The sequence below is a fragment of the Orbicella faveolata genome, unplaced genomic scaffold, assembly GCF_042242905.1.
Source record: "Orbicella faveolata isolate gen_17 unplaced genomic scaffold, um_ofav_v1 contig_13, whole genome shotgun sequence".
NCBI classification, from domain to species: domain Eukaryota; kingdom Metazoa; phylum Cnidaria; class Anthozoa; order Scleractinia; family Merulinidae; genus Orbicella; species Orbicella faveolata.
Window position 1 is genome coordinate 10,726,611 of NW_028301540.1, and position 27,138 is coordinate 10,753,748.

Sequence of the window (27,138 nt, forward strand, 5' to 3'; positions counted from 1 at the left end):
GCAGCGATCGTTAAGGGAATCATTGGTTGGTTGTGACATCGGTTCTAATTGTATTACTGGCCAGGGCTGTCATTAAGTTTTGAAGCAGCCGTTGCATGTAAGTTATCACCCATAGCAGTGAAATACGTGGCCCATGGCCACGTTCTGAAGGCCCGAAAGGGCCTGAGCATCTAGGGGGGTCTGAGGGCATGCCCCCCCCCCCCAGAAATTTTTTGAGCATGAAACCCCTAGAAATGCATTTTCCTGCTTTCTAGGGCAGTACTTGAAGCTGTGATCGCTGGTATTTGTCGACCGCCTCGACCAGTTGTTTTGTGAGCTTCCTCATTTCCATTGGTCCGTTGGGATTTAGGAAAAAATCTGTCGATCCAAGACTTGTATTGAAAACGTCATCATCAACTTGAATTTCAATACGTGCTTCGGGATCCTCTCTGCACCCTGCGTAGAACTTTCGCTTGATCTCCCTGTACACACCTTGACAAAAAGCTTGCAGCGATCGCTAAGGGAATCATTGGTTGGTTGTGACATCAGTTCTAATTGTATTACTGGCCAGGGCTGTCATTAAGTTTTGAAGCAGCCGTTGCATGTAAGTTATCACCCATAGCAGTGAAATACGTGGCCCACAGCCACGTTCTGAAGGCCCGAAAGGGCCTGAGCATCTAGGGGGGTCTGAGGGCATGCCCCCCCCCCCAGAAATTTTTTGAGCATGAAACCCCTAGAAATGCATTTTCCTGCTTTCTAGGGCATGAAAATGGCAATTTTTTAATCAAAAATGCTGATAAAGCAGAGTGATAATATGCTGTAGTACATCATCAGCAAATAGTGAAATAGCATCTTTGTTGCATCAACCTATGCAAGTGGTCCTTATTTTAGTACTGTTTGTTTTTCACAGTGCATAATTTCAAATTCATGCACCTTAATTTACAGAGATCAAATGAATAAAGTTATGAAATATCTCCAACAGACCTGAGTGTTCCTTGTTTAAAAAAAAAAAAAATGACAGTCCATAATCAGCAATATGGTTTTATGTTTGCTAACAGTTATAATAATTTGTTATTATGGTCAAATGCATAAAACAGGAGTGAAACCGGAAATAAGAATTATAATAACATCTCTACATTACCGAGCTATCTTACCGTTAGAGGAACTCAAATAAGCTGGATCAGACATTGAACATCTCTTTCCGTTACAGTGGTAATAAGAATGAAATGCTTTACCATTTCTAGAATCGGGAAATTTTTCTTCCACTCTTTGTAGCATAATACTCAGTTCTACAGGCTGCCCACATGTGGCTGAAGTACTTGCAGTACTTGAAGCTGTGATCGCTGGTATTTGTCGACCGCCTCGACCAGTTGTTTTGTGAGCTTCCTCATTTCCATCGGTCCGTTGGGATTTAGAAAAAAATCTGTCGATCCCAGGCTGTTTTGACGTGGGTTCTTTTCTCTTATTCATATTAAAACATAACTTTCTCTACACATGCGCGGGACCTAACACGATCGATCAGCCTGGACAACACCCTACATCGGTCGGCGGAATTTCTCAAAAGGCAGGAGCAGCGCATTGCGAGATAAGTTTTGCTGCTTAAAATGGCGTCTAAATGTAATTCACGACGATTAAGCAAACTGAAAGTTCATCTCCAGGGTAAAATATAAATAGTAGAACCAAGGAGGTAAGACACCAAGAAACAGTTATGTTATTTCAACAGGGAAATGTTTAAAAATAAATTCGGTAAGTGTAGCATGTTCGTACCATCCATCGACATCTTCACCCGTAACATCGAGAGAACTCAGCCGTAACAGGTGTTACGGGTTACGGCCCTTAATGACAGCCCTGCTGGCAAGTTATTTTCATCGCATGGCCTCCATTTGTCAAATTTCTCACTGTACCCTTTGAAATGAATTTTACCCATGTTTCTCACTTTGTCAACCTGTGTTATCTCCACTGGATAAATATTCCTGTCCGTAGCTTTTAATTTCTTGTAATTCTTGGGCTTAGCTTCTGCAAATTTGTCAATAAATCTCTTCGGAATCTTACATTCCCGCTTCGCTCTGTTGTCCACCAAATTTGGCTGGTTAGACGGACTTCTAGACGCAGTTTGTGGGAAAAAAATTACAGACAAATAGATCACTTCAGTTTTATCTGACTAGAAGTATTCACATAAATGAGGCAAGGATTAAAATCAATTTTTCTTCTAATCTTGAGCTGTCAAACTTGTTAACCCATTGCCGCCTGTAACTGCTGGTGTGAAAAACCCCTCCGTTTCCCTGTGCCGCCTGTAGACCACTGAAAAAAAGCATGTGGGGACAATTGTCCTTCCTCTCCTCCCTGAACGTTTTGGTATTGTCCTTGAGGACAAATAAACCAATCAGAATGGACTTTCAGAGCGTAATTTTAGAGGACTTTAAGGGTCCTAGAGAGATGGTGGTTCTTAAAATTGTGCGCTAGAAAAGTGCAGGTAATCATGGCGGGTTTGGGGGCCAAATCTTTTAACTTCCAAGGTGTTCTTTTCATTCCTAACACAGAAATTACTGCTTCGGGATTTAACATAGAAAGGAAAAAGACAAATCAATGTTTAGTTGGCCTCAGAATGGAAGGTCAAGGAGTACAGAGTCCTCAGACCTTTCTTGTGAAGAACTTTTTATTCCTGCAACTGCTGCGAAAACATGATCAAAGCGCTTTCAAGTATGTTTTGAATACAGATCACACATTTAAAGCAGCTTTTTGGACTTAACAAACATAAATGGTAATGTACAATATTACTTTGAAGTTGAAAATGACTGCAAAAGTGGTCAGTAAAAACTCCAGCTTTGGCTTCCATATGTGCAGGGAAATATTTTGCAAGAAGGAAGAAAATTTCAATGGCTGACTTAAAGGCAAGAAGCACAAACAGAGAGTTGAACAAAATAAATGCCAGGCATTTTAGTGGAGCAGAACTTGAAGTACTACTAAACAGTTGAATGTTTTGGTCATTGCCCTTCTTTTGTTTTTGGTTAACGAGACCACTATTGACCACTTTGTCCACTAAACTGGCAAAGCTTGAAACATAAATGTACTAGTTATTTATTGCTCAAATATTTTGAGTCAAGTGCTATTTTTTTTTTGACTCAGTGGTGTACATGTGCCCTTTCAGTACCATGTGCAAATATTTTGAATTTTGTTTATGTTCTTGTTAGACTGTATTTCAGTTGTTACTTACATCAAAAGAAGCACTTTCTGCACCCTGAATGTTTGCAGTAACATTCACTGTGGCCTTCTTCTCAATTGCTTTTTCAAAATGGTGATTAATATATTCCCCCTCCTCACGATCATCAGAATATTCGCTCTCACCTAGAACTTAAAGAGAGTTAAGGCAATTCCAATTTAGATACAAGAATTTGTCCAATAGTTAACAATTTAGTGCCAACTTACAAACATCACTTACAATACATTAACCTGCTTACAATACTTTGCATTACATTACTTGCTTACAAAATCTTGAAATCTTGAAGTTATGGATCTAAATTAATAATAATAAATCATTTGTTACTATTGATAGACCGGCCAGCCTAGACTAGCATAGCTATTTGCGGGCTAGTCCAACTGTAAAATGTAGATTTATCAAGAAATAAAAAATGATGATGATGATGATGATGATAAATTTGATTGGTAGTTCAGTAAAAATCTTGGGTCCTTGATAGTGAAAGCTCTTCTTCCCAAATTCAAGGTGAACTTTAGGGAGTTTCACTGATAAACCATTGTTCTTTGTGTTCTTAGAGTGAAGTGATCTAATTCTTGTCAATGTCTCTACCTATTAGACAAAAAAGTATTGAATTAAAAAATCTACTTGTAGCAACACTTACAGTATTGACTATTACAGTATTCATTTGAATTCTACTGAAAGGAGTTGGTAACTTATCCTCATGAGATGTGTGTCGCTCATACAGTTGGATAATATTACCCCATTGTTGTTGCTAATACATTGCAGTGGGAAAAATCTGAAACTTTGCAGCCGGGTACTTGAAGGGAGGAGATCAAGTTGAGCATCATCTGCTTCTAATTTTTGGCCTATCTGTTGTCATGTGACTCACTGGTTGACCTCATCGCAGACTTTTCACAGAGAAAACTGTCACAAGCTTCCTCGCTTTGCCATGTTTGATCAGTGGAAGTAAATGCATGGGAACGGCATTCATGCAAACCCAGACCTCATTTAGGTTTCAACAGTTTTTACAGCTTGTTATGAGTAACAATTTACATCATGAAATCTTTAAGAATATACCAAGCAGTAGATGTTTGACACCTGTAACACTCTTTGTCAATTTCACAGAGTTCTTATTCATCTTCCTTGATATCAGAATAACACTGTTTTCCACTCAAACCTTGTGAGATGTAAAGGCTCAGCACCATCTTGGTTTTGCTTGATTTGCCAAGAGAAGTAGATCAACTTTCTCTGGCTGTAAACTGGTTTCCTGCAAATTTCCTCTTTTTCTTCTTTGAATGGAACTTTCTGAACATTTTGGGAAACCAAGCAGCAGAAAAATGAACTAGAAATGTACTTGGGACGAGTGAGTCACACTTGCCAACACAGCAACAATCACACAATTGGTTGGTCAGTGTATCTTGTGAGACCACGCAAACTGGTTGCCCCAGACCCCCCTCGAGTAAGAATCACTTGTTTTGTTTAAAAGCAGTTTATTGGTATGAAAATAACATTTTTTGCCTTGGAAATGAAATAACATTGTTCAATTATTCTAAAAGCTTCTATAAGGGGACAAAAAGGGAAAAAAAAATATCAATCCAGTGGCTTCTCTACTGCTTAAAAATATAAATATTGCACTTTTTGACAAAATTGAGGTTTTACTCATGAATAATAGATGAGGTCTAAGGGTTGGTGCCTATTAGATATTATTGATTTATTGAATTGAATCACTATAGTAGTGAAAAAAGTTAATTGTATGTGTCAGTGAAAACAAAAGAATTAAAAAAAATTGAAAACAAAAGCCAGTAATGTTGGTTTCCAGACTTAATCTGGATCCTTACAAGATATGACTTAAAATGGCATTAAATGGTCAAACAAAACAACAGATAAATAACAAAAAGTAAATTATTCATTTTGAGTAAAGGATGGAGTTCTAGGACCTCAATCAAATCTCAATACAAGTAATTTTCTTTGTTGGATTAATTTGTTCCACTAAAAATGAAATCCTTTATTTGGTGTACCAAGTGTTTAAAAATAACTTGAAAATACTTATTGTTATGAATAAAATTCTGACATGCATGGCAAAGTATTTACCTCTCAAAGTAGACTGAAAATCAAAGTTTAGCCAATGGAAGAACGGCAAATCAAGGTCTGCTTTCTTTACAAGCTCCAGCACAATCTTTGGACTGTTTTCTACACAAGTCTTATGGTCAAAGATAGCACCTAGGAGATGGCAAAGAACTGTGAAGCATCCTTCCAAATCATCAGTAGTAGATGCTCTGGGCAGCCAGTGCAACAATCACCTCTCTGCTTATTCCCTTGATCTTCTTGATTGGTCTAGAATTTAATCAAAAGAGAAATAACTGCAATGATTAGAAAGACTGCCAACTACAAAATATTTAAATTGCACATCCTGTGGAATGGACTGATTTATTTCTACCTGTTTAAAACCATGGTCGAGTAGGCTCTATTGAAATGATACCAAGTTGTGGCGTTCTCTAGGACTAAGTCAAGCATCTCATAAAATGTGTCATGAAAGGTTCTCTTCGCTCGGACTACATCCATCGCTTGCCTTATGCCAGTTGTAAACCGAACATACAAAGCTAGCCAGTGTATGTGGTGGGACTTTGCACGGAGTGCTTTTGTTGTGGTCGCAAAGCTGGCCATGGCACGAGTGGCAAAGGCAGGAAGGATTTGGTGAGGAGTCTAATCTTTTCATAACACAATTTTGTATGATGGATTAATTTGATCCACTAAAAATGAAATCCTTTACTTGGTGTACCAAGTGTTCAGATATCGCTTGAAAATAGTTATGAATAAAATTCTGAAATGCAAGTAAATTGAAAACCATTTTCATTGCCTGTTACTATCAATTGTATTCTATGGCGTTAGGCAATGTCAGTTGGAGAGCTAAGGAAGAAAGCAAAAGACAGGCAACAGTGGTGGTCTCTGAGGTAACCAAAATGGCCATGTCAAGGGACTCTTGCTAGAAGTGTTTTTCATGTACAGTTCTCTTGGTAGCCCAAATAAAGGAGGCAAAGTTGTTTAATAGCTTTGGTTGGTCTTCTAAACGACGATGACATTGCTGTTGATGGAATAAGTGACCTCAGATGAGACTGTATATTTGGTGAGCTGTGGGTATAGAGAACTTATGGGTGGAACAAAAAGGTTGCAAATGGTGTAGCTGTAAGAGAAGGCTGGATTGAATTCTCTTGTATTTTATGATTCACGAAATGTCATGTCACCAGGAAAGCTTTGTGATCAAGTGGTGAATAAGCACCATTTGGAAAAATGGTATGTTAAGGGTTGTTGACAAGCTATTGTTTGGATGAATACAAAAAAGGATCATTTCTTTACAAAGTGATATGTGTAAAGCATTTATGGTAACATGCACATTTAATCAACCCAAAATTCTCTACAATCAAATGCATTTGACTAGCTAGAAAAACTAGTTTTATAACAAACTTTTGGTGTCACCTATAGAAAAATTTAAATACACCAACAAACAAACAAAACTAATTTTAAAGTATAAAGAGGTTAAGTTGCTATCCAGCGAGCATTTTCAAAAGAAGTGGCAGTACAAATTATGATAACTTAATGACTATTTGTGAACAAATAAAAACTTACTAGGTACCACTATCAATCTAAACTGAAATGATCATTGTTAAATATATTGAAAGTATTACTAATATCCACTGGAAAAGGTTAGTGAATGGCAAGGCAATCTTTGCTGGTACATGGTTTTACTTTGACAGCAACGTTAGTGAATGTTATCTCAGTGATGAGGTAGGCATTGTTCCCCTGCTGTTAGGAATGATTTTTCATTGCATAATGGTGACTGGCAGAGCCCACAGTGTTCCTCAATTGGGAAGAAAATCACTGGCTATCCTCCTGAAACTCCAATACAGTAAGGGAATTTCCTTATCTCATCTGCAAGCAGAACTGTTGACTGTCTTTCTACAGAAGAATTTATACATGTAGAAGTAGATGCAGCAAATGCAAGTGTAGATGATGCAGCCTAGAAAGATGTGGATCAAGGAGCAGAACTAGAAACTAAACATGTAGTTAATCCAGATGATGATTATGATGGAGGCCTGGCACTGCTTTGGCAAGGACACAGATGACGATTCACAGGAAGTATTGGATGAAGGAGAAGTGGAGATTGATACCTGAGGCCTGTGAAGTGAGGCCAGAAGGAGGTAAAGATGTAGGCAGCAAGACCTAACAGAAAAACCTTTTGCTTTAGCTGCATAGCTGGAACAGTCTGAACCACGTTAAACCTTCCCACTTTTGTCTTTCTTGTTTATCTTGACATGACAGAAACAAAGTGGGTTGCTTGTAGTGGCCAGTCCAAACACACCAAATGATTGTTTGGACACTTGTACTACTGATGGTGTGTTGGAGGGTAGAGACGACAAAATCCCTGTCAATTCCTGACAAATCAACTCCACTGCATGGATAGGACTCCCAAGACTAGTGTATAAACACCCAAAGGGCCTGCATTTGTGGTATTCTTAGCCAGCTTTATGTGGTCACACTGGTATGCTTTAACCAGACCGGTGTTCACATGGATGGACCAAGAAAGCTTGTAGTACTCCCTGGTGCAAAGCCAAATTTCATGTGCAGTTGTGACAAAACACCGGTCATCTCTGCCAGTCTGACAGGAAAACAAACCCTCCCATATTTCGCCTATCCATCTGTTTGTGAATTAAACTTAAGTGTGGTATCTAGTGCATGCCAATTGTGGTGAGTGGCACTTTGAGCAATAAAGGTTAGTTCAGCAGAGAAAACAGAAGTGCCAAAATGTTTATGCACAATGAAAAACATGAAAAACATGAAAAACCTCAACATCACTTACGCACTGAAAAACCATTCAAGAATAAAATCTTTAAATGTTTAGATGTTACTAAAAATTGTTCTAACTAAAATTTGGAAAGGCACTGCAAAGTATTTGTGTCTTAAGTGGTTGAAAACTAATGTTCTGTCCTGTTATTGTCAAGTGTTATTCTATGACCTCAAGTAATGTCTTGGTATACTTGCTAGATGTAGTTGCCTGTCATAATGGTTTGTCCATAGATTTTCATTAGTGTTGTAGCTCGTGTGCTTGTAGGACCCCTGGAACTATGCCTTCCTGCCCCCAGCAGGTTCGACAATGCTGGACAGGTCCAGGATGAAGAGCCGGACATGGGTAGTTTCCCTTCACGTGTGACAACTTTACCCAACACGAGACCAAAATTGTGGCAGTGAGAATTAAATGATCCAGACTATTGGACCCATTGCAGTTGATAGTTAAACCAAATCAGGAATCAGCATCTTAACAGCTGAGTTTCTGTTGCCAAAAGAAATCTGTCAACAGACAGTAGAAAAGGAGATGTAGCTGAGGAGAGCTAAGGAAGATAGCAAACGACAGGAAGTATTCCCAGTCACAAGTCATGGCCTTAGGGCACAAAGATGACTGAATAAGTGTGTGGATTTAACTCCAACCCTTCAATAATGATGTTATTGTTTGAAGTTGAAGCAATTCCAATGTGTTACTGAATCCTTCAGAGAGCTGTTGGAGGGGTATGGGGTACTTTTGTACTTCAGGTGACTGCTGTATAAGTGAGGAAACATGTAAGAGCAAGAGTTAACAAGAGCATGTTTGGCTGGTAGCTCTCTGTCTCAAGGCAATGTTTTAGTAGCTCTTAATTTTTCTAGGTACATGTGTATGTTTATTTAAGCCTGAGGGATGAAAGTAGATATTTTGAAATCTTTCAACCTGGCATAAGCTCTCTTCATGCGGATTCTTGCTGTAACAAAGGATTTTTTTGCCTTTGCCTCACTTTTGTTGAAGACACAATTATTAAGAAAAGGTGGTATGTTGAATAAAACACCATTTGGCAGAATGTCTTGAATAAGAAAGACCTTGTCTGTCTGAATCATGTTCCTTGCGGCAAGATGATTTAACAGGCCTCATTGTTGCACTATGGCCTTGTCAGATATTGACCCAGGGTACAGTTTGCTTACAAATGTAATTATGGCACTTGGTGTAACTCCAACAATAGTACCCCTGTAGCTGGAATATGAAGCATTCTGTTGACCTATTAATGCCTGAGCTGCAACCTTCACATCACTACAGTTGATGACAATTCTTCAGGAGGTAAACCACGAAAAAGAAGATGGTGCATTCAAAGTATTTTTATCTCTTGATGGAATGGTTATCTTGATTTCTTGAAACAAAATAGAATGCAGAACATGAATAAAAGCGGTGACAATATTTGCAATTCTTGACACATTGCATCCAAATAGCTGGGCAAGGTGCAGTTTGGTGTAATTCTGCCTGTGTTTCATTACAGTTGAAAAGGAAAACAGAAGTTAAGAAAAGGAGGAAATGGGTATTATTTTCAATTTATGCCTCCTCTTTCAAACCCCTGTCTAGTAACAGATTGTTGTTATATAGCATAAAATATTTAGCTGACATCACTCACTGCACTCTCTTGGAATGGAAGACAGAAGTCTTCTCACATCCTTCAGATCGGCATGGAAAGCTCTCTTGATTAGCCTGATCTACCTCGTGTGTTTGCTGTACCAAACTGGCTACTTCAGAATGTACCACATATGTCTCCACATGTTTTCTGCAAAGTTCAGGCAACCACTGCATTTTTGTTTCTTTGACTGGATTTCTCTGCATTCATTTCAGTGGATGATGGTTTCTCTGGAATTATTGGGTAGAAGATGAGTCCTTTCCCACGACAACAAAACTTATGTCTTGGTGTTTTCAGTTATGCATCTTATTCAGCTTCATCGAAATGTGACCTTGACCTCCTTGAGTGATAATCAAGACAGAATAACGGCACTTATTAAAAACAAAACTTTGAGATTACATTGACTGTAAGTAATTGTCAAGACTGTTTCTTGACACTCTAATTTCCCTGCAAATTAGACAGATGATCTGGAATGGATTAAGGAGATTCATTTCCAAATGACTACTTCCCTCCAGCCTTTGGCTTGTCAAACTAATGGGAACTGAGAATCTTCAATTAACTGATCACACTGGGCATTGTGTTCTACATCTAAAAGCCATGTGATCATTTTCCTCTATTATCATGAAGCCCCATTTCTCTTTTCAGCTGTTCGGCAATAACTTCCTTGGTATGCACCACTCGTTTACCTCTACAATCGGAAGTTCTGGAGCACTTGCCTCTAGCTTGACCTCAATGGTTAACTTATAATTATCTCTAAGCACATCAATTGCAGAATGAAGGCTGCTGCAAACTCTTTCCTCAATTTTCGCCTTGACCACTTCATTGCCTACATTGAGTGGAAACTCATATGACACACAAATAAGTTCTTTGTGAACATAAAAAATATTGGCAACTTTGGAAGTAAAATCACTTGTCATTTTACTGTCCACATGGACCAGTTTGGAATTTTCTGAAGAGAAAGTCCCTATGTTCTACACTCTTGCTATCACTGAAACCCAGAGTGTTTTTCAAAGACAGGTTTTTCCTTGATAAATGGTACTGTTAGAGTTAATTTTGGGACTTCCCCTTCAAAGCTTTCAACTCGGACTGTAGTTGTCGGATACATTTCTCCTCCTCTGGATGACATTTGATTTCTTTGCATAATGTCACAGACAAACACAGCAGAAATTAGCAAATAACTTTATCATGTCCTGCTGAGTGACAAACTGAACTGGCTTCTTGTTTCCCAAGGTAGTAGTGGCTAGCGGTTTGCAGCTATTTTGAAGTTCGGACAGTTCACTTTGCTTCTTTGCTACTGCCTGTCTGACATCTTGCTTTTCTTTTGAAAGTTTCTGGAAGAATTTATCTGTGGGAGACCTGTACTGTTTATCAGCTGTCAGCAGCATTGTCAGTTCAAGACATTTTGCAGCTGAAAGAGATTTTGGTTTGTTAGCCAAGGGTAAACATCTTGGTAGATTTTGGAGACGGGGATGGAAAATTCCAAGAACGCTTTTGTGAAACGCAGTGCTTGGTGCCATGTGGTGTTATTGCCAACTTGTTTACTTTGAGTTGAATGACTTTCAGATTTTCTCGCATTGAAGCTCTCTCCATTTCAGTCATGTCAATAAATGAATCAAGATCTTGTACTGGTAGGTCAATCCAATCTTCTCTGTTGTTCGGCAGCGCCATCTTGTCTTTTTCCCGTGTAAACTTGGGAGTCGCAGACAAAGCCACTAGATGCTTTGGCGCAAACCCACGCTTTAATTCCACGCTTAACAGGCTTCATCGGCATATTGTTTCATTCCAAGCCGTCCCTTAAACTTTACCATCGCTTCGTCGACGGATAAATCTTTTTGCGCTCTCAGTTCCATTTTACAACATTGAACGACGCGATCAAGAACAGGGCGAACTTTGAACAATTTGTCATGTCCAGGATCTTCACGAGGAACTTGATTTGCATTATTATTTAAATGAAAATACTTGGACAATTTGTCAAAGCGATTTCTCGATGTCACTTTTTGAACGAAAGGGACGCCAATGAGTGGATCCTCACTCCAGTAAAGGCGAGTTGCAGGCAACCTTTTGATGCCAAACAGCATGTGAAGACCGATAAAGACTCGTTTCATCAAGCATTGTGTCATACCATTCATGGTCGGGCTTCGTAGCGATACATTCCTGTGCATAGCAGTTCGTTTCAGCGACAATTTGTTCTATAAGTTCTTCTGGAAACATCAAATAAAAGAAATCGATTGCAGTTCCATCTTCTGCAACTCCAGAAGTTGGGCCAGTAGCCTCAGTGAATGGGGAGACCTCAACAGGGTTTGGGTTTTCGTTCCACGTTTCTTCTTCGTCTTCTTCCTCTTCAAAGTCTGAAAGGTCTCCAGTAGAAACAGAAGAGACTGAAATATCTGACTCCAGGTCACTCTGATTTCTAGCTTCAAATCTTTCTCGTCTCCAAGCAGCAACAGTTTCTCTTTCTTCTTCGTCAAATCCCAAGAACACGTCCTCTTCAACTTTGCTTTCACTAACGGCCGCCATCAAACTTCAGTTGCGATTTTCATCGTGATGCTCAGTGAAAGCTTGTCATGTTTGACACGTAAAATGAAAGCTAAAACTCTTTTCTATTGGTTGAAAAACAATGGAGCAGCCTAGCAACAATCTAACAGGTCTTTTGATTGGTCAGAATGAAGGTAGGTTTCAGAGTGCCAAATGGCACTCTCGGGAATAAGATGCAGTCACGCAAGAGTGCCATATGGCACTATCGGGGCTTAAAGGGTTAACAAATAGGATTCTTCAGCAGAAAGCTTTGGACCTAAATGGCACATACCTTGATCACAGTACCATAGAACAAGGGAAAAAAATGTAAGGATTGCACCAACAGTAAGGGCACTGCAGGAACCGTAGAGTGGAATTTTCAACCAATCCAGTGGATCAGTAGATCCATGAATACTCTGTGTGGGGATTAAATTCACTCCATGTTGTGTGGCTTAGCTTGATCGCAATGCTGGAGAGCAAGGCAAGAAAAAAATTATATTAAAAATTATTGCATCTATTATTGCATCTACTGTGAAGTGATTAATTAATCAATGCCTTACAGCTAACTGGCATTTCTGAGGCCTAGCCTCAGATCCAAAGTTGCAAGTTTCAAACTCAAGAATGAATGCTTTGTATTTCCTTCCAGATACCACAGACCATGATGGAAATAGTAAAAGTAGCATCACTAGTGTTTTTGAATTGTTTTTTAATTAGCTTAAAAAAGACATATACATTAGAGAGTTTGTGAAGTGAAAGTCTTTAATGGTAACGTGGTTGCACAAAGATGGTGAGGTTGTCATCAATTGAAGCAGTTCTCTGAAAAAAGTATAAATGAAAGATAAGTCACTTTACTACAAATAATTGACCAAATTAAACTAGTACATATAAACTAGGAATAACATGATGAAACAATGGAAGCCAAATATTGAGATGCAAAAGCCTCCATATAAGTGAGGGCTTGTTACTGGGGGGCTGTGTGGCATCCACAATAAGGTAATCAATCAGTGCCTAACAGATAGGATTCCTCAGCAGAAACTTTGCCCTAACAAGCAGAAACCTTGGCTACAGTACCATAGAACAAGGGAAAAATCTAAGTATTGCCCCACAATAAGGGTATTCACTGCAATGACTGCAGATTGGAATTTTCAACCAATCCAATGGATCAGTCGATCCAGGAATACTCTGTGTAGGGATTAAATTCACTCCATGTTGTCTGGCTTCGCTTTATCTCAGTGCCACAGAGCAAGGGGAAAAAGGAAAGATAAGCACTGTACCAACAATATGGTAATCAATCAACGTCTGACAGATAGGAATTCTCAGCAAAAAGCTTTCAATTGCACCTAACTGGTATATACCTTGCTCATAGTGCCATAGAACAAGGGAAAAAATCTAAGGAAGGGTGTTCACTGCAGTGACTACGGATTGATGGTAATTTTCAACCAACCAAATGGATCAGTCAATCCAGGAAATACTCTGTACACCTCTAGAACCAAGTACCACAGAGCAAGGGAAAAAAATGGCTAAGAAACAGGATTCTTCAGCAAAAAGCTTTGCACCTAACTGGTATATAACTTGCTCACAGTACCATAGAACAAGGGGAAAAAATCTAAAGATCACACCCACAATAGGGGTGTTCACTGCAATAACTACAGATTGTAATTTCCAATCAATTCAATGGATCGGTTGATCCGGGAACAGCGTGTGTAGGGATTAAATTCACAACATATTGTCTGGCTTTGCTTGATCACAGAACCACAGAGAAGGGGAAAAACAAATTTATATTCTGAAGGTTTGCACCTACTGTGAAGTGATCAATCAATGCCTTCCAGCTAACTGACATTTCTAAGGCCAGCCTCAAATTCAAAGTTGCATGTTTCGAACTCAAGACTTAATACTTTGTATTTCCTTCTAGATTTTGCAGACTATGATGGCAATAGTGAAAGCAGCATCACTCATCTTTTGAATTGTTTTTTGCCTAGCTTTTTAAACTTGCAGTTCTGTTGGTGAATCTATACTTCAAGCTTTTCTGCTTCAATAACTCGACTAAAAGCACACTGTATCATTCCATTAAGTGCAGAGCATAAGTACAGTAGGGTTCTGTTTGACCTTGAAGACTGCTACATGTAAATTACAATAAAAACAGCTGTTTCTAACAGAATTAAAATTTTCAATCCCATTCTATGACTAGTTTTAAATTCTATGTTTTTAAAAATAACAATTGTTTTTTATTAACATGTTTTTTAGGCTACATACAACAGTTCAGCGCTAACAGTAATACTAGCTACAACACTTACATTGACTATGATACTGACAACACTGACATTGCTTACAGATGTGCGAGTGCTATCCAGTTACAATGAATACTTAACAATACTCAAGTTAACCACTAATTAGAGTAGTTGTTTTCATTAGCTTATCCATACAACATATAAATACTTGCACTTATTTCAATATTTTGTAATTACCTAACTTCCCACAATATATAACACTGTGCAGTGTTTCTGCCAGACCGTGCCATTGTGAGAATCCTGCGTTGCAATCAGAGAAGGCCCCCAGAAAAACGAGACTAGAAGACTGCAGGCCTTTTATAAGAGTGCAGGCTCAACACAGGCATAGTATTTTAAAAGCCATCCCAAGGCTTGAAGTTGCGACCAATACGGTCACCAATGCAACTAACATTTCATTCTTGCTGACCAAAAATTCTGGTTTAGTTGCCATGAAGGCGACTGCATTTCTTTGTGTTGACGATCAATAACAGTTATTTTGTCACACATGTCCCTCTAGAAAATCATATAGACAGATCTTTGCTTCTAAAACGTTCAACATAAGAAAAGAATTCAACCCATCCTTTTGCTTTGCTGTTTTCACAAGGTTTGTTATGTCACAAGCAATGGGGATTACTATTCAACCGAGAGCCTCTTACTTCACCTAACAGAGACAGGGAAAAATGCACTGGACATGAGCCTGAAAGTGGGCATGCTTTTCATTGACTTTCGGAAAGCTTTTGACACTGAATCATACCATCCTACCGGAAAAGCTAAAAGCCATTGGTATATCAGGTGACCTGCTTTCCTGGATTGATGATTACATGTGTACATGTAAGCAGTTTGTCCAAATATCAGGTTATCAGTGCGGGTCCAAAACCATCACATATGGAGTTCCCCAAAACTCAATATTAGGGCCCAAATTATTTTCAATTTTTGTTTACGACCTTCCAGAAGTGATAACTAGTGGTGACTTATTCATGTTTGCAGACGATACCACAATTTTTACAATTGGCAAGAACATTGACAATATCATCTTGACACTGCAGTCTATATATATAAGACCAGGTGTACACCTGGTGTCACCTGGTGTTTTATTCAACTGCATTTGGTCAGGGGGTGAAATGAACAAGAACCACCTTCTCACTGGTGGATGTCCCTGCAGTGGTACCTACCCAAGGTAAGCATTGTTTCCCTGTATTTTTCAGGGTCCTTCCCAGCATGAACCAATTGAAAGGACAATAATAGTTTTGCTTGGCACTTTGGATAAACCCAGAGCCTTATACACCCACAGACTAGCTTGTTCCTCATGGCAACAAAAACATGCTTTTTCCTGGCACAACAGTACTTTACAGATGTCAAATTTGGGAAATCCCCTTTGTAAAGGTTAAAAAAATCTGACGAAAATGATGTCATATTCTGCAGCTCCTGAACCTTTTTCCCATGGGCCCAACCTACATGCCCTCCACACAACATGATCTTAGATTGCTGTTCATTGTTATAGGAGTATCTAAATCCCTTGGCTGAAGACAAATCAGCATCTTGCCAGTTGACTTCAACATTCATTCCCTCTTTAAATAAATCAATATCTTGAACTGTTAGGTCAATCCAATCTTCTCAGTCGTCCAGATATTTCAATGAAACTTCTCTGCCACGAAGGCTTGGAACTCTTTCCAAAATTCTTTCCATTAGTGAGACAATGTCAAGTGTCGTTACCTCCAGTGAATTTAAAAATATTTTCACACATTTGTCCGCTTCTTTCCCTTTCCCCACCTTTAGTTTGAATTCATATCTTGTATCCATCGCTGCACTTCATTTACTGTCAACTCACCTGGCGGGCCAGCAAAAAAGTGGGAGTGGCCGCTGTACAAATATTCAAATGGCTCGGTGATTTTTGTTGCAGTTTTATTCAAATTTTATTTCAATGCGGAAAACTTTACCACTGCGCAAAATTTTTCTGCAACCCCTTATGTTCCATGCGGCAGAAATTCTGCATCCCCTGATGACCCATGCTGCATGACTGAAAACTGTCATAACCCTTGTATATAATTTTAACTTTCAGTGCATTGTCTGACTTCACATTCTTTGCATTCTGTTAATTTGGTTTGTGGCCACATCTTCGGCAGGAAGGTGGTTTTGACCTGTTTGAACACGCTTCACTCCATCAAGGATAACTGCCCATACCTTTGTTGTTCATTTCCACTCAAACAGTTGCTCACTTAACCAAAGTGACCAATACACTAAAGAAACCTGTAAAACACAAACTAAACCAAACTTTACAAGCCCTCAACCCTTGCAACCCAAACTGACTTAACAAACTTTCAACCAGCTCAAACAAACCTTCAAACTGCTGAAAAACCTTCACTCAATGTGACGAGAAAGAAAGTCAACTCAAACAATATTCAAAGAAGCCCAGTACAGCTTGATTGATGAAACAACGCAAGTCTGGTAAGGTGACGCATTTGACACATGGTGATTGGTTATCCACCATGGCCATTGCAATCTAGGAACAACCAATCGCTGACAAGCTTGTAAACAGTGCAGGCCAGCTGTTTTTTTTGGGGGGAAGGACTTGATTGTGTGGGCCTTATCACCAGCAGGTCTGTAAATTGGACTGGTATATACTCTGAACATTAGCCATCTTGTCTGTGTGGACCTTTTAGCTCTATTCACTGAATATTTTTTAGAGGGAAAAATGGCTTGGAGGGCTAGAAACTAAACTGCTTTAATGAAAGATTACACAATACAGTAATATATTGATGTTATATGTGGTTAGAGAGCTTATAAAATTCTTGTGCTTAAAAAAATAAACAAATGTTTTATGTTCATCTTCATAGTAACTAATAATCATACATAATTTATGCAAATATGCAAATTAAAATCAACTTTTCTGACAAATTCTCAAGACATTTTGCAATTTTACAAAACCTTGTATACATTATCAAGAAGGATATTTTATAAGCTATTCATGTTGTACAACTGTTTAGCCAATGAGGTTTTTTCCTTAAAAAAAATTGACTTTCATATGTACTTCTGGAAATTCAAAATTGACCCAAAATGGTTAAAATGTTTGTTGAATTTGTAGACAATGTTCGCTTTTGTAAAAAATCTAATCTGTATATTGTCTGCAGAAAGTGCTTTTTCAGAGATACTCCTGAAATTTGAAAACTAGCCAAAAATGGATAAAGTTTGTTTGAAATTAGTAGACAATGTCAACTTTACTAAACAAGCTAATCTGTATCTTGTCTTCGGGAAGTGCATTGAAGCAGTGTCATATCACGTAAGAGATGGCTATTAAAGAAATTATGGAAAAAGGAAGCTATTAAAGCCTGTGTTAGTTTCAATTGAGCGGGTCAATTGTGAAAATGTGGTTGCTCACAGAGGTTTACATCATACTTTGCACAGTAGAAATTAGTTTTGGTATGTCTTGAATTTCATTTTTGGTGTGAGCACAATCTTAACGTTGTCTCCTCTTTTCAGCCTTCTGCTCCTAGACCCTTCTGTTCCAGGAGCTGCAACTCTCATGGCTTTATTAACTTGGGCAATGGAATCAAAGACCTTCTCGTGAGTCTTATCACCCAAACGAACCTGAAAATAATGCTGGAACTGAAAACTAAATTGAAAAGCGGTCATTTTTTACATTAATATGCAACACAGTTGCAACACATTCACTGGCACTGTCAGTAGAATGTTGCAGTGAAGAACTTGCCTGTCAAAAAGGGAAGCAAAGGTTTACTCAAAATATTCCACTTGGTTTGCTCTTGTCTTGTCCTGTGGAGGTATTTGTTCTGTTGGCTGGTTTGTGGTGTAATCCATTCCAAAATAGTCAATGAGGGCTGCTGCCACTAAATAGGCTTTTCCAACTGACAGGGAAAAAAATCTTGAAATGCATCGACATCCTTTTTACATTTCTTTCACAGAAGTATTTCAATGTGCCCACTTCTCTGACTGACTAAGTCTTCATCAGTGTGTCATTCACAAACTGCAGAAACAACTTCTTTATTAGATGAGTATATGTAATGTTTTTATTAATAAATTGGTATGGAACGTTTAAGTTTTAGAGAATTATTCGTTAATTTGTTAACAGGTCCATTAGTTGCAATATATTAATATTTATTATTTGAGTATGAAAGAATCTATTCATGTCCAATAATGAACTTGGTGAAAAAAATGTATGTTGCTTGAAAAGTGGACAAATTGTTTAGTGTCGACTAGGCTTTCAATGTCATCTCTCTAACAGTTTGTTTGGAAACAACAAGCAAATCTTATGTAACACATTAAAAATAAATTTTACAATATTATTTTTTCCTAACCAGGAATAAATTTTGCAATGCCTGACAGAGTTAAATAATGTCTGGCTCTGTGAGTTCTAGATGGTCTGTAGGGGTGTGACAGCCAGCTCTCAAGTGTTTGGCAGAAGTTGCCCTGAGATGTGTCAATTGATCTCCACCAAAAGGGCAGCTGAAATCACGTAGAATGAAATTTCCAGGCTCATCATTTGTTTTGGTTCCTGTCTCTGCCACAGTACATTCAGTGTTTCTTGTACTTCACAAAGAATGTCCACCATATCAGCAAGCTTGTTTTCACTTTTAAAATGCATAGGCAGAGAAAATAAGGGGTGCTTTTTGCCCATTTCAAATCTGTGAGGATGGTTGATTATTGCGAGGCACACTTTGCCTAAAAACATTAATTATTATATTTTTGTATTTTAAAGATTTCAACAATACTGTAATTAATGTTAGAACCAGGGTTTGCAATACAAAATTTTCCTGGCATTTTTTCAGCGTTTAAATGACCCAGAACTGAAATATTGTACTGGTATTCAAATGATTGTATTGCATGCAGTTGTCAATTAATTTAACGAAAAACAAAAAGTAAATGAAAAGCCTCTAAATGTAGATCTACATGCATTCTACAGGTGCATACCATGTTCATGAATACAATTGAAGTTTTGACAATTTTTCAGAAATTACAGGAGTAGTGCACACTCTGCCAAAAAGCTCTACCATTATTAGCTATTGTTTACATGTAGAATGAAAATATGTGATTAAAGTGAAGAATTTTGTTGTGACTTGTTTAATGGATAGGATTCCTTGGCAAAAGGCTTTGCACCTAACTGCCATAAACCTTGATCACAGTACCGCAGAGCAAGGGAAAAAAGAGAAATTTAAACATTGCACTGACTATTACTTAAGGTAAATCAATCAGTGCCTAACAGGTAGGATTCTGGAAGAAAAAAACGTTGTGCCTAACTGGTATATACATTGATCACAGTACCAAAGAACAAGGAAAAATTGAAGCATTGAAGCATTGCACTGACAATGAGGTAATCAATTAATGCTTAACAAATAGGATTCTTCAGCAGAAAACTTTGCACCCAAATGACACATACCTTGATCACAGTACCATAGAACAAGGGAAAATAATCCAAGGATTGCACCCACAATAAGGGCGCTGCAGGAGCCGTAGAGTGGAATTTTCAACCAATCCAGTGGATCAGTGGATCCACGAATACTCTGTGTGGGGATTAAATTCACTCCCTGTTGTGTGGCTTAGCTTGATCGCAATGCTGGAGAGCAAGGCAAAAGAAATTATATTAAAAATTATTGCATCTACTGTGAAGTGATTAATTAATCAATGCCTTATAGCTAACTGGCATTTCTAAGGCCTAGCCTCAAATCCAAAGTTGCAAGTTTCAAACTCTAAACTTGATGCTTTCCTTCTAGATACCACAGACTATGATGGAAGTAGTAAAAGTAGCATCACTCATGTTTTTGAACTGTTTTTTACTTAGCTTGAAAAGGACATATATTAGAGAGTTTGTGGAATTGAAAATCTTCTGTAATGACAACATGTGGTTGCGCAAAGATGGTGAGGTTGTCATCAAGTGAAGCAGTTCTCTGAAAAAAATATAAATAAGAGATAAGTTACCCCAGTACAAATACTTGACCAAATTAGACTTCATATAAGCTAGTAATAACATGATGAAACACTGGAAAAACAATTGAGAGGGAGAAGCCTCCATGGAACTGAGGGCTTGTTCCTTGGGGGCTGTAAAGCCCCTACAACAAGGTAATCAATCAATGCCAAACAGATAGGATTCCTCAGCAAAAACTTTGCCCTAACAAGCATATACCTTGGTTACAGTATCATAGAACAAGGGAAAAATCTAAGGATTGCTCCACAATAAGGCTGTTCACTGCAATAACTACAGATTGGAATTTTCAACCAATCTAATGGATCAGTCAATCCAGGAATACTCTGTGTAGGGATTAAATTCACTCCATGTTGTCTGCCTTCGCTTCATCACAGTACCACATTGCAAGGGAAAAAGAAATCTAAGCAGTGCACCAACAATATGGTCATCAATCAATGCCTAATAGATAGGAATCCTCAGCTACACAGATCTCACATTTTTATGCATCATGCAATTAGAACTGCATTCTGTCGAACGCAAGAAAAGTTTGGTCCTTCTTATTGGAAATTCAACTCTAGCCTTTTAGAGGACGCTACTTATATTCAACTCATCTCTGAATTATCCTGATTGACTTGACAAATTCAATGATGTTAATGACAAATGGATCTTGTGGGACTTAATTAAGTACAGAATTAGACAAGTATCAGTTGGATATAGCAAGCTAAAGAGCGCAGAGCCCGTCTTGCGACAGCTGAACAGAAAGTTAAGCAATGTGATTTGTCATGTAATAGTGATCCTTGAGGAAAAAAAAATTGTACGACCTCGATGCTGCGAAATATGAATATGAATTATTTAACTATAAATATTGTGGGCAGCAACATTGTGAGATCTAGAATCAATCGGCGATGAAAAAGGTGAAAAAAATGCAAAATAGTTCCTTAATCTAGAGAACTGAAGATCCAGTCAAGCTACCATTCGCTGGCTTTTTGATTCTAAAGGAAAAATAACGGTTAACCCACAATCCATAATGAATGAGCTAAGAGATTATTACCAGAACTTACACAGCCAAGCAAGATTCTGACTTAAATGAAGAACTGTGTTCAAATTTTTTAGACAACAACATTCCGATTCTAAGTGAAGAGTCGATGATGGCTTGTGAAGGAAAGCTTTCGCTCATGGAATGTTATGAAGCTCTGCAAATGTTTTCCAGTGGTAAATCTTCCGGTATTTCCCTGGACATTTCCCAGCATTTTCCTGGACACAATGAACCTGGCCAAGCCAAATTTTTGGTGCTTTCACAACGCTGGTTTCTTCCATGCAGGCCACAAAATCTCCCAGTTGAAACTGGCAGGGGAGAGTCCCTTTCTTCCGTGGCTATGCCTCCGTCTTCCTGGCTTGCCTCTGCAAACTCTCTGGCCAGGTTGACAGCAAACTCCTTTCTCTCATTTGTAGTACATTGATCATATGTGTGCTGAGCTTGTTATATGTCTTGTTGAATGTCGCAGTGCTGAAGCCAGAGAGGATTTGAGAGCATCGATACAGTCACTGGAAGGAAAAAACAAAACAAAAGCAAACTATTATTTATCAAACCTGAACCTGTCATGGAAAAAAATTAAACATGAAGCAAAGGTTTTGATATTTTGTTGAGCTCCAAAGAGAATTAATGAGTGAGTCATCAAAGCATTCCAAATTTGTAACGGGGCGGACGCTGACATCAATCGATCTTTGAATTTATTACCAGCGCCGCATCGGAGAAATGTGTTATAAATGACGGAACCTCCAAGCATCTATCGTTCTCAATTGGTTTATTGGACTTGAAAGCTCGTAAAAACTGAAATACAACGAGCAGAATAAAGCTATTACTATAAATCTATGCTAATCTAAATGTTCTTAACTCGAACACGCGGGGCGTGCATATACATAAATCTAAACAACACAAATATCCTTAAGCGTAACAAATCTGTGTTCGATTAAGTGGTATACATTTCGGGGTCTAAATTAAAGGACAAACTACCCAACATACCTCTTTCCCCGTCCTATTACAATGGTATCTTCGACGATCCTTCGATCAATGTTCTTCTACATGTGCTTGTAACTTACACGTGTCCGAATGAAAGGTAATGCCAACAACTAATGGATATGTCGCACAAAACAAAGAGATATTGACGGTCACGCAATCACGACAATAAACAGTATTCGTTACATGGCTCCCCTAAATTACGCTAGAAATTTACGAAACTAATCAAAGAAACTAAAACTAAATCAACTATTAAAGTGGAACTGTTCAAATCAATATCTCTTGATATGGCTATAAGCCCATACAGTTCTTTAAAATGGCTCCTTGGGTGGGGATTCCCTGGTCTTCCCTCTCTTCGTGGGGCAACAGCAAAATAAGTTTCTGAACTGGTCTGCATAGGCTGGTCAGTGGTCCAGCAGGTCGACCGTTTTCATCCAGGTTCCGGTCGGCAATCTTGATGCGAACCTTCCTTACCAGACCATCATCATCAGGATATGTTTCCTCTACATGGGTGATTCTCCAGCAATTTCGTGGTGAGTTGTCATTGATAACAACAACGATGTCATCCACCTGCAGGTTTCTCTGCGTGGCTATGCACTTCTGCCTTGGCTGTAGGGACTAGATAGTCCTTCCTCCACCTTGTCCAAAACTCGTTGGCTAGATACAGTAAACACCCGCATATAAGAACACACAATTTCAGAGGTCAGACTGATTGTGTTCTTATTTATCGGATGCTTAGTGAAAAATCAGCCTCAGGATGTTCTTAAATGTTCTTAAATTTTTTTAAATTCAGTGCTGTACAGCATAAAAAATATTGCTAGAAATTTTAATCATGTTTTTGGACAATTACATAAATTGATGGAACAATAATTAAAAACCTAATGTTCAAATAGGTCTACTGTAATCAGTAATGTAACAAAACAGTAACAAGAAGGGTGTATGTATAGTTCTGTGGCAGATCCATATGCTGCCCCACCCTTGAAATGCCTAAAGTAGAGGTCCACTGTACATCTGCAAATCTGACACCCTTCCCATTTTATAAGAACATTATTTTTTTTCCAGGCTGATATTGTTCTTATAAAAGTGGTGCTTTATTTGCCAAATTTCAGCCTGATGTTCTTAATCCATGTGTTCTTATATGCGGGTGTTTACTGTACTGGACTCTACGCCATCTTTTCTTCGAGTACAAATCGGCACGTTGGAATTCACCAGGTGGGGACAGTATCACCTTAGACTTCATCGTAAGAAGGTGGTTGGGCGTGAGGGACTCTAGCATTTGTGGGGAGTTGATCGTGTTGACGGTCAGTGGACGACAATTCATGATAGCTTTGGCCTCCACCATGAAGGTTCTGAGGGTTTCATCATCAAGTTGGGCAACGTGCTGGGTGAGGAGTGTTGCTAACACATTTCGAACAGTATGGATTTGATGCTCCTAAGTGCCACCCATGTGACTTGCCTCCGGGACATTCATCTTGAAATCTATCCAGTCACAGTTGCGCTTTGCTAGTTCTTGCTGTATCTTCTTGTGATGCAATGTGGATAACGCTTGTTGCAGCTCGTTCTTTTCACCAACAAAGTTCGTGCCCTGGTCTGATCGCAACTGTTGTATTGGGCCACGGCATCCCACAAATCGACGATAGGCATTGAGAAACGAGTCAGTAGACAAACTGCTCGCGACTTCGAGATGAACAGCCCTGGACGCTAGACATGTAAACAGCACTCTGTAACGCTTTACTTCGCGACGGCCTTCTCTGACGTGCCAGGGGCCAAAGTAGTCCACAGCACAGAAAGTGAAAGGTGGTGCGGGCTCTAGGCGATCTTCAGGTAGGTTTGCCATCATCTGTTCTTGATGACGGCCTCTCAGCTTCCGGCAAGACACACATTTGGAAATATGGTTGGACACTACGGAACTTCCACCAACAATCCGATAGCCACTTGATCTGATTTCATTCTGAATAATGCCACGACCTTGATGTTTAATTAGCTGGTGAAAGTGGCAGAGGATAAGATTCGTCACATGTCCTTTCTTGGGCAGAATGACAGGGTGTTTCACATCATAAGCGATGCTTGACTGTCTCAATCGCCCACCAACTTGTAGTATGCCTTCTTCGTCTAGAAAGGGGTCAAGTTTGTAGAGCGAACTCGACCTCTTCATCGTCTTCATCTTTTCTTTGCTGGCATCTTGGTCGGCGGCTGGTGATTTGATATTAGCATCCCTCAGCAATTGAATTTCATCTTGGAACGCTTTGTTCTGCACTATCTTGATGGTTTGCAGCTCAGCATGTTGTAGTTCCTTGACATCAACCGGCTTGTATGTAGCGATCCTTTCATTTCTCTTCTTTTCTTTCTGTCCTCCAGCAGCTGTCTTTTGGAATCTTTGTTGCAATCGGAGACAGACAGCAATCGCTTTCCTTAGTTGATGCCAGTTGGAGAAATAAGTCAAGCGCTCCAATAGAGATGATAGCTTTGGCTCTTGGATCTGAGTTGCTCTTACAGAAACATTCCTGACCTCTGGGTCATCTGGAGGAATTGAGGGAGTGTCATCCACAGAGTTCCAGTCTTCAGGTGAGTTCCAGAGAAAATCCGGCCCATTCCACCACAAAGTGTTGTCGATTAGCTCTTGGGCACCAGTACCGCGGCAGGCGATATCTGCAGGATTGGATTTTGTTCCTACGTAGTGCCACTGGTTAGGGGATGTCCGCTCGCGTATTTCTTGGATGCGATTGCCAACGAACACATGAAACCTTCTGGTGTCGTTGCTGATGTATCCTAACACCGTTCTACTATCGGTCCAGAAGACTTCTTTCATCTCTGCGTACTCCAGTTCCTTCCGCAGCATGCAACTGATCTTTGATGAGACGACAGCAGCAGTCAGTTCGTCTGGGTATCGTCACTGGTTTAAGGGGCGTTACACGTGACTTTCCCCTCACCAGGGAACAATGAACACAATTCTTGTCATCAACCAGTCGGATGTAGGAACACTGCCCATAGCCATTCTGACAAGTGTCCGAGAAGTGGTGCAGCTCTACGTTCATAACTTTGTCAAAGTCTTGAGGCTTGTGACATCTTGCTACTCTGAGCCTTTCTAAAGCCGGAAGTTCAGCTCTCCACTTCTCCCATTTGGGTCTTAACTTGTCAGGAACTTCGTCATCCCAGCGGACACCATCACGGCACAGCTCTTGCAGAATTTGCTTGCCTACCAGAATGAATGGAGCGACCAAACCGAGGGGGTCAAACACTGAGCTGACTGTTGACAGGATTCCTCTTCGTGATAGGGGTTTATCTTGCATTATGATCCTGAACTGGAGTGTGTCAGATTCTATGCACCAATGAACACCCAGAGCACGTTCAACAGCGGTATCGTTACTGACGAGGCGATGGTCCTTCGCGTCTTCTGCTCGATCTTCTTCTGGAACAGAGCTCACAACTTCTCTGCTATTCGAGGTAAATTTGTGCAGCTGAAAGCCACCTTTCTGACACAGGGACTTGGTGTTCTTGATCAGCTGTTTGGCTTGTTCCACAGATGGTACTGATTTCAGTCCATCATCCACGTAGAAATTTCTTCGGATGAAGTCTGCCGCTGTGCTGCCGCAGGTTTCTTCGTACTGGTCCGCAGTAGTTTTAAGGGCAAAGTTGGGACATCCCGGCGATGAAGTGGCACCAAATAAATGGACAGTCATTCTGAATTCTACAGGGTCTCCCTTCAGCTCTGGATTGTCCCACAGGAATCTCAGGAGGTTACGATGTTCCACGTCGACCTTTACTTGGTGAAACATGCCTTGGATGTCACACATAAAAGCGATCCGTTCCTGACGGAATCTGGACAGAACTCCGGTGAGGCTGTTCGTCAGATCTGGTCCCTGGAGTAGTTGTTGGTTCAGAGACTGACCATCACATAGAGCACTACAGTCAAACACGACTCTGATTTTTCCCGGTTTCTTCTTAGGATACACTCCATGATGTGGGATGTACCACACTTGTTTGCTCGTCGATGTCTCATCAATGGGAACTCTTTCTGCATAACCACTGGATATGATGTCCTGCATGAAGCTGCAGTAATCCTTTCTGAACTGGTCATCACTTGACAGTCTACGTTTCAGCTTCATAAGGCGATTTAGGGCCAATCCCTTACTATTCGGCAGCTCCAAGTTTTCGTTTCGTAGAGGCAGTGGCATCTCAAAGTGACCGTCTGCCGATTGATGGATACCTTCGCGCACTGTTCTCAGGAATCTTCGGTCTTCAATGGATAGAGGTTTCTCATCAGCTTGCCGTTCATTGAAATCAAGGGTAAACATTTTGGACACATCGCTAGGACTAATCATTTCCTTTACTTGTGTTTTGAATGCGAAGTGACACATCTTTCTCTTTGGCGTTCCTTGAACTTCACAGGTAACAATACGATTACATGGAATGTCACTCTTAGTTTCAGCGTCTTCTTCATTCGACGATCTTACAGCACCAATGATTCCCCATCCAAGGGCTGTTTTCTTGGCGTAAGGATCATTTTCCTTTCCTGGAATAACTTCTAATGGCTTAATGGCGCGCGAACAGTTGAGGCCAATAAGAAGTCCGACTTCTATGTCTTCGTTTAGGGGCATGATCTTCTCTGAAATCTTCTGAAGGTGTGGCCAGTTAACAGCGGATTCAGGTCTCGGAATCTCACTCTTCTTAGCTGGTGTAGATGATCTTGAGTAGCTTTTAGGCAGGGGAATTTCTACGTCTTCATTATAGCCACGTACAACTAGGCCTTCAATCCTTCGGCTTTTGATTACCTTCTCTGCTAGGACTGT

At 39.6% G+C, this 27,138-nt stretch overlaps 1 protein-coding gene, 1 long non-coding RNA gene and 2 pseudogenes across 2 annotated transcripts in view; 1 reads left to right on the plus strand and 3 right to left on the minus strand.

Annotated features, from left to right (window-relative positions):
• The window catches only part of LOC149114948 (PMS1 protein homolog 1-like), an 84,043-nt gene that overhangs the window by 53,535 nt on the left and 3,370 nt on the right, over window positions 1-27,138 (plus strand). The window lies entirely within an intron of this gene.
• LOC149114950 (uncharacterized) lies at window positions 8,888-9,502 on the minus strand (annotated as a pseudogene).
• On the minus strand, window positions 10,004-11,304 carry LOC149114951 (uncharacterized; annotated as a pseudogene).
• On the minus strand, window positions 22,120-22,619 carry LOC149114952 (uncharacterized). The gene is made up of 2 exons (XR_016205960.1): window positions 22,355-22,619; window positions 22,120-22,162 (listed from the first exon to the last, which is right to left on the minus strand). It is a non-coding gene; the product is annotated as an uncharacterized LOC149114952 (long non-coding RNA).